The sequence below is a fragment of the Nicotiana tabacum genome, chromosome 13, assembly GCF_000715075.1.
Source record: "Nicotiana tabacum cultivar K326 chromosome 13, ASM71507v2, whole genome shotgun sequence".
NCBI classification, from domain to species: Eukaryota; Viridiplantae; Streptophyta; class Magnoliopsida; order Solanales; family Solanaceae; genus Nicotiana; species Nicotiana tabacum.
In genome coordinates, this window is record NC_134092.1 from 84,146,845 (window position 1) to 84,154,475 (window position 7,631).

A 7,631-nucleotide genomic window follows, 5' to 3' on the forward strand; every position below is an offset into this window, starting at 1 on the left:
TTTGAGGTTTGTTTATCTTGAATGCATGTGCTAAAGAGTGTGGGAAAAATAAAAAGTGAACAAGAACTACGAACGTTTTCCTAATTTTCGTTTCAATTTGTATATTGCTAAAGAATAGATTGAGGTTGCTAAGGGTTCCGGATAATTGTAGAGTTTAAAGAAGAGCAATTGAGGTATGTATGGCTAACTCTCTTCTTCTTAGAATCGAACTCATGGTGTCCGAATAATTGGTGTAAGTTCCAACTTGACCGTACTAGAATTGTTTGCCTTAGTGTTCGGATTGAAAGATTCATGATCCCTAATTTTTTTAGATGTTTACCATGTCATCATGGTATTTGAGAACGTGACTATGATTTTCCAAGCTCCTTCCCTTATGTGCGCAATGCCTTAGGTCATGGTACTTATCGACATGAATGATGACGTTATTTGAACAAATAAAAAAGGAAAAGACTTGAATTGAAAAATGTGCCCAAGTGCCAAGAACTACTTAATAAATGAGACTGTTTGTGCCATGTAATGAAAGATGTGAAAGAAGTGTAAATTGGGTGAACAATTGAAATAGGTTATGTCTCAAGTGAGATGGCTTAGCCAATCGGGCCGAGATCTGATGCCATACTGTACACATGGTGGCATTTGTGTTGGAATTATTGATTTACATTATGGATATGGATATGTCTCACTTGAGATGGCTTAGCCGGTTGGGCCGAGACCGGACTCCGTGTAAAAACACGGTAGCATTGTGAGTTGTGGCTTTGGCACTAAAGATTATTAACATAAAAAGGGGGAAGAGTTGAACTGGAAACTATGTGATCCTTACTTGGTGTTTCTTTGTATTTCTATGGAGTACTTATTGATTATTGTGACTGCCTTCTCTTTGTTTCACTGTTCATTCTACTAATATTGGTGTTTGCCTTACATACTAGTACTATTCGACAGTACTAACGTTCCTTTTGCCGGGGGCGCTACATCTTTGAATGGATGTAGGTGGTTCCATCGTAGATAGTGCTGATCGCAGATAGTGATGCTCTCCCTCACACTCATAAACAACAGTTTTGGTGAGCCCCATTTCTTCCTGGGGTCATGTAGTCCTTCTTTTGTATAAGTTTTTATATTTTGAGGTATAGAAGGGGCCTTGTTGGCGGCATTGTCATGTTGCTCTTTTGTACCCTTAGAGGCTCCGTAGACGTTTATGTGGGTCATGTATGTGTGTTGGGGTGGTCGTTGGATCGAGTTGTATTTTGGAAACTTAATTATGGCATAATGTATATAATAAAAAATGGACTAGCAATGTTTATGCATGTATACCTAATCTCTCCCCTATTTAGTAGATGATAACGCGTCCTCTTTTCGAATCATGAATGAGTCCGGTAGGGAAGGTCTAATAGGCTTGCTCGACCGGGTTCACTCGGTTGAGCACCGGTCGTGCTCCCCGAGGTTGGGGCGTGACAAACTTGGTATCAGAGCCTAAGGTTTTAAAGTGTCCTAGGATGTCTCGGAGCCGTGTCTAGTAGAGCCCTTCTTATCGGTGTGTTGTCGACCATATCTATAATTAGGGGGCTACTTGGACATTTAAGAATGATACCTTTCATTATTGTTCTATATCGTGCGATAAAGCGGAATGTGAGGTTGTTTTCCCCTAATTCGTGCATTGTTCTAACTTTCAGTAAATGGCACCTAAGAAGAGAGTGAGAATTGGCCAAGAAGCCAATACCACCCCAGGAGTGGTTGTTGATCCCTTACTTAATAATGCGGGTGAGGATAATCCCCCTACTACCACACTGCCTGATTCATTTACTATTGAACAGACTACCCCAGTTCCTATACCCGCGAAGGGTGCCACAATCCCTCGCGCCGATATACCTGCTCCACCAATAGCCCCAGCTCCCAGTCCCGGTATTTCTGATGGAGATCTTTGGGGAGCTATTCAGATGTTGACTCAGTTAGTAGCTTCCCAAGCTCAGAGGTCAAATGTTGCACCCACCTCATTTAGCTTGCAAGGTGATTCTTCCGGTTCCAGGGTAACCAGGTTCCTTCAGTTAGACCCTCTAGTGTTCACAGGTACTGATCCCGGGGCAGACCCTCAGGATTTCATTGATGAGATGCATAAGACTCTCCGAGTTATGCGTGCTACTGAGATGGAGGGAGTAGAGTTGGCCTCCTATCATTTGAAAGGGGTGGCATATTCCTGGTTTGAGGTGTGGGAGGATTCCCGTGAGGAGGGGAGCCCTCCGGCGAGATGGAGTGAGTTCGTGGATGCCTTCATAGACCAGTTCTTACTTGCTGAGATTAAGGCAGCCCGTGCTGTGGAGTTTGAGACGCTTAAACAGGGTAGTAAGAATGTGTGGGAGTATCACGTGGAGTTCGTGTGCCTGTCAAAGTATGTTGTTCATATGATGCCGACAATGGAGGCTAGGGTGCGTCGATTTGTGCAGGGCCTTAGCCCTTTGGTTATTAATGAGGCAGCCACAACTTCTCTAAATTCTGACATGAACTATGGAAGGATGGTGGTATTTGCCCAAGCTGCGGAGGCTCAAAAGTTAAAGCTCAGGATGGAACATGAAAGTAGTAGGGCCAGATCAGCGGGCAACCTTGGGAATTCATTCAGGGCCGTCCCAGTCTTATGCTCAATCTTCAGCTAGTGCCCCACCATCAGGGCATGGTCAGGGCAGCAGGGGGTTCCACCATCAGGGCCGATTAGGAGGGAGATTCCAGCAACAGCACAGGGTCCCATGCCCTATGTGTGGGAAGATACATTCGGGAGTCTGCTACCTGGGCATGCTAGTATGTTATGGATGCGGAATGAGAGGCCATATTCAGAGGGAGTGTCGTATATCCCATCAGGGTGCAGGCAGGGGCACAACTCGGTCATCCAGTCCTACAGCTACTATATCTTCAGCACCCCCTCCAGCTCAAGGCTCTCTAGCACCCACAGGATGTGGTACAGCTAGGGGTGGTGCACAGAGTTCATGAGGACCTAGCCGATTCTATGCTATGAGTGGTCGACAGAGTACAGAGGCTTCCCCATATGTTGTCACAGGTATATTGACTATTCAATCTAATGATGTGTATGACCTTATTGATCCTGGATCTTCTTTGTCCTATGTTACTCGTTATGTTGCTACGAGCTTTGGGATAGAACTGGAACAGCTTCATGAACAGTTCTCTGTATCTACTCCGGTTGGCGAGTCTATTATGGTCGCACAGGTTTATAGGGAATGTGTTGTCATGGTGCGTGGTCGGGATACAATTGCCGATCTTATTGAACTAGGGATGATTGATTTTGACGTAATAATGGGAATGGATTGGCTTTATTCATGTTTTGCCAATCTCGATTGCCGAGCCAGAATTATGAGGCTTGAGTTTCCTAACGAGCCAGCGGTTGAGTGGGAGGGGAATAATGTTATGCCAAAAGGTAGGTTTATTTCTTACCTTAAGGCCACAAAGATGATTAGGAAGGGGTGTATTTATCATTTGATCCGAGTTACGGACACCACTGCTGAGGTGCCTACACTTGAATCTGTACCAATTGTGAATGAATTGCCCAATGTATTTCCTGATGAGCTCCCTGGAATTCCTCTAGACAGGGAGATTGATTTTGGGATTGATGTGATACCTGGCACGCAACCTATATCCATTCCACCATATAGAATGGCGCCGACAAAATTAAAAGAGCTAAAGGAACAACTAAGGGATTTGCTAGAGAAAGGTTTTATCCGACTGAGTGTGTCACCTTGTGGCGCACCGGTTCTCTTTCTCCGGTGTGTTCTACATGTTCTACATGTGCTGAAATCCAAAACATGATAATTATTCTACATGTGTTCAACATGTTGATATTTTTGATTTATTAATTTAACGACTTCTTGTGATTTGCTTGTTTGTTATGGGTCTTTAAATGATGAGTTGATTAAATCATAAATGATACATGTTGATCTCTGTTCTGAGTTTTCTAATAGTCTCCATGCCTAAGATCTTATGTATTTATATTCAACGTAGACTTCATAGTTTTCATTGACCTGGAGTGAGTTTATCTATGTCTTGTTGTATCTCTAAAGTTTTGTGAGCCTTTGAAGTTGAGTTTAATACCTGATAATTATAACTAATGTGACTTATATTCCTCTTCTTTTTAACCTTGAGCCTAAACTAAAAATGTCTAAATACTTTCCTCTCTGCCTGTGTTTGTTAAACTGTTTCTGAGTTACCATTATAGTCTTTACTTTGTTTAGTTATTATCATTGTTAAACCAAATCATGTTCATGATTTCCCTTGACTAATGATACTGTTGTGATCTTCACTTCTGCATATTATTCCCTGCAACCTATTTGTTTTATGATCGAGTTTATTATTTGGTAATCTTAACTGATATACACCTGAAAGTTCAATAAGTCCATATCACTTAACTAAGTTGAAAGAATCTAAGTGTTTGGATGTTCTTCTTCTCTGTATCTGTATCTACTAACTCTAAGGGTAATTTTTGTGCTTTCACTATGACCTTCTCATGACCATACTCAACTGTTCTTTATATTTGTAGGAAATTATCTTATTTGAATCAGACTGTCTTCTTCTCATGAATCTTTGTTGTATTTACATTCTGTTAAGGATAAGCTGTCTTCCTCTTCATGGTGTAAGTTATGATCTTATTTGGATAAAGTTAACTAGTGATTGTTGCATAATTAATATTTTATGTCCCATGATCTATTGAGATCCTCAGATACATGTGTAATTCAAAACTTGTGCAGTATATCCATGTCCTTAATCTCTTTGAGCCACTATTGATTCCGTAAAGAATGCATGCACCTATCATTAACTTATCTTCCATGAATATAGGATTTAGACACTATACTATAATCAAGTGACACTTTAGAAGCTGAAGCATGATCACTTCATACCTACATACTGAACTAGACTTATGTTTGAGTTTGAATTTATTTTGATACAATGTTTCCATCTACTTTTTATACCAACATATTGATTTGGTTATGTAATTAGTTCTGTAATGTCCAACATTTCCTTGCTTATATGAGGTCACTATCTCACTTACCCTGTCTATGTGTAGTTGACTGAATATCACAAGTGTCTTGTTTGACTCTATAATACCATGTTTTGTTTTAAATCATGCCCAGTTCTTCTCTTTATTACTAATCTAAAACTGAACTTGACTCTCAAATCTGATGAAGTCCATCTATTGATACTATTGGAACATGATGACATGCTAATGCTATTAGAAGCATCACCCTTTTGAGATCATAGGAATCCCATGTTTGAACCTGTGAATTTATAGCCATGATGAGAGTTTAATCTCATTCCAGATGACCTTGATAACCTCTCTATAACAATGGCTGACCATGACTATTGGTTTAAATCTGCATTGATGATCTTTAAGGTGTTAAGTAGTGTTATTAATACCTGCTTGAATATGTTGCTCTTTAATGATGTAGCAGTATGACATGAGACTTCTATTTCTCATCTATATGTGTTCTAAATTCAGCCTCATTTAGGCTTACTTAATACGTGTTCCTTATTTAGTATCAAAAGTAATATGTGTTCTCTTGTGTTATTAAGGGAAAGTAAATATATTTTTGTCGTAAGTAATACTTAGTATTTAGTTTATATTGGAAGGGCCTCATTGGCACTTAAACTCGTAGGAAAAACATGTTGTTAGCGTTTAAGAGTATTTGGGAGCAGAGTTAGACTCTAGGTTGGGCTGCCCTCCCCAGCACAAGCATTGCCCCGAGCCTTGAGTCCCTTGGGAACTTTGAAGTTCCGGGGGATCCAAAGGGAGTATCGACCTCGAGTGGGATTCCCTCCTTAGTCCTTAATTCATTGACGCATTCAGTTCTTTAAGGGTTTAATGTTTAATGACAATGAAAGGTTTCCAATTTGAATTATTTGCTAAGTAAAACCACAACATTGATATATGACTCTTCCACAGTATTAATCCTTTTCCTATTTCAATTATCTGTTCGTAAGAGTATGATTTGTTGTTACATTATGCTAAAATATATTGACTATGCATCTAATGACTTTTGTTTTTTGACATGTACATTTGTTTGGGTCTCTAAGTTCCTGAGGAACTCAAACCCAATTCCATCTTTATTGCATTCCGTTGGGGAGTTCAAAGTTAGCCATATTCGCATCTTCTTTACCGCTTGGCATGTTTTCCTTAAGGCTAAATCATAGAGTCCGGTCTTCTTTTCCTCAGCTCTTTTATCATTATTTACTATCTCCTTAATACAATTTAATGTTTCTGTTAGTTTTAAATTAATGTTAGTTGTACTTGTTATGTCTTTATTGTTGTTTTATCTCTCATATATATAACACATATATTAGATCACGTGCTTTTCTCTTATGCTTTAGTGTAAACTTAGGCAAGCCTTGAACAACATAAGATTTAAAAAAGAAATTAGTTAGTAGTAGATCCTTAATTCGCTTATTATAATATGCTCGCAAATTATTATGTTTTCGCTGAATTTTCTTTCCTTTAAAGATTTTAAAATCCATAACTTAGCAAAACAACAGCTCTATTTCAAAAAGGGAAATCAAATCTTAGCTTCATTCTTCAAAAAGGAAAAAAGCAGAATTTCAAGAATCATTGCCTTAAGGGATTTTCAGCAAATATTTTTTTCTTTAAGGACCTTCAAACCAAGGTATATCTTAGGTTCACTTTCTCAAACACCTCTTCACATGTACTGCAAATATGGACCACTTACATATATATTTCAAAACTCTCTCAACATATCTTTAAACCCCTTTACAAACTCACACTCCTCTTAAGTCTCACACCCTTTTTATACTCTCTCTTCGATATATAGTAAGCCATACTCTTTAATAGTAATTAAGAATAGTATAAATAATTGATGCCCAACTTATTCTAAGTCCCATGGAGCTACCTCGGGTAGATTTTAAGGGGTGCCTAACACCTTCTTCTTAGAAGAACAAGAAACCTTACCCATAATCTCAGCGGTTAGTAAACTAATGAAGAATATGACTTAGTAATTAAATAGGTACCATAGTATACCTTAAAATATTAGGTGGCGACTCTCTTTCATCAACAATAGAGAATCCCAAGTTGAATCATGTCTTGACTAGTATAAAATAGGGTGCAACAATATGGCGACTCTGTTGGGGATACACACTTAGTTTCTGACCTTACAAGATTTAGACTAATTTGGATTTTGGATTTATTTGTACTTTGCTTTGATTATATCCGAAATTGTAATTACATGCTTACACGCCTTATTTGCTCCTTACAGTATGACCACCCTGCTTATTGCTACTATACCCTTGTTGGTTACTACTTTATATATACTGTCATCACATCTCCTCCAATCGAGTCTTGGTCATGCGAGGGTTGTCTTTTACACTCCTCTGAACCTTCTTCTCAAAACTCTCTAGTTTCAACGAATGGCTTTGTCAGGTCAACTGACATAACTTCTCGTAGTTCTCAATCCAATTCAAAAGTAGGAAATACTCTACTCTAGTAAAATAGGCCATACTGCATAAACCTTAGGTGAGTTGGTCCCTGGAACCAACACACAATTAGGGAAGCCACCCTAGTGTCAACGGGTCATGCACCCAACGGCATAATTTATGTGGAAAGACAAACAAACATGATAAGACACTTACAGATCCGA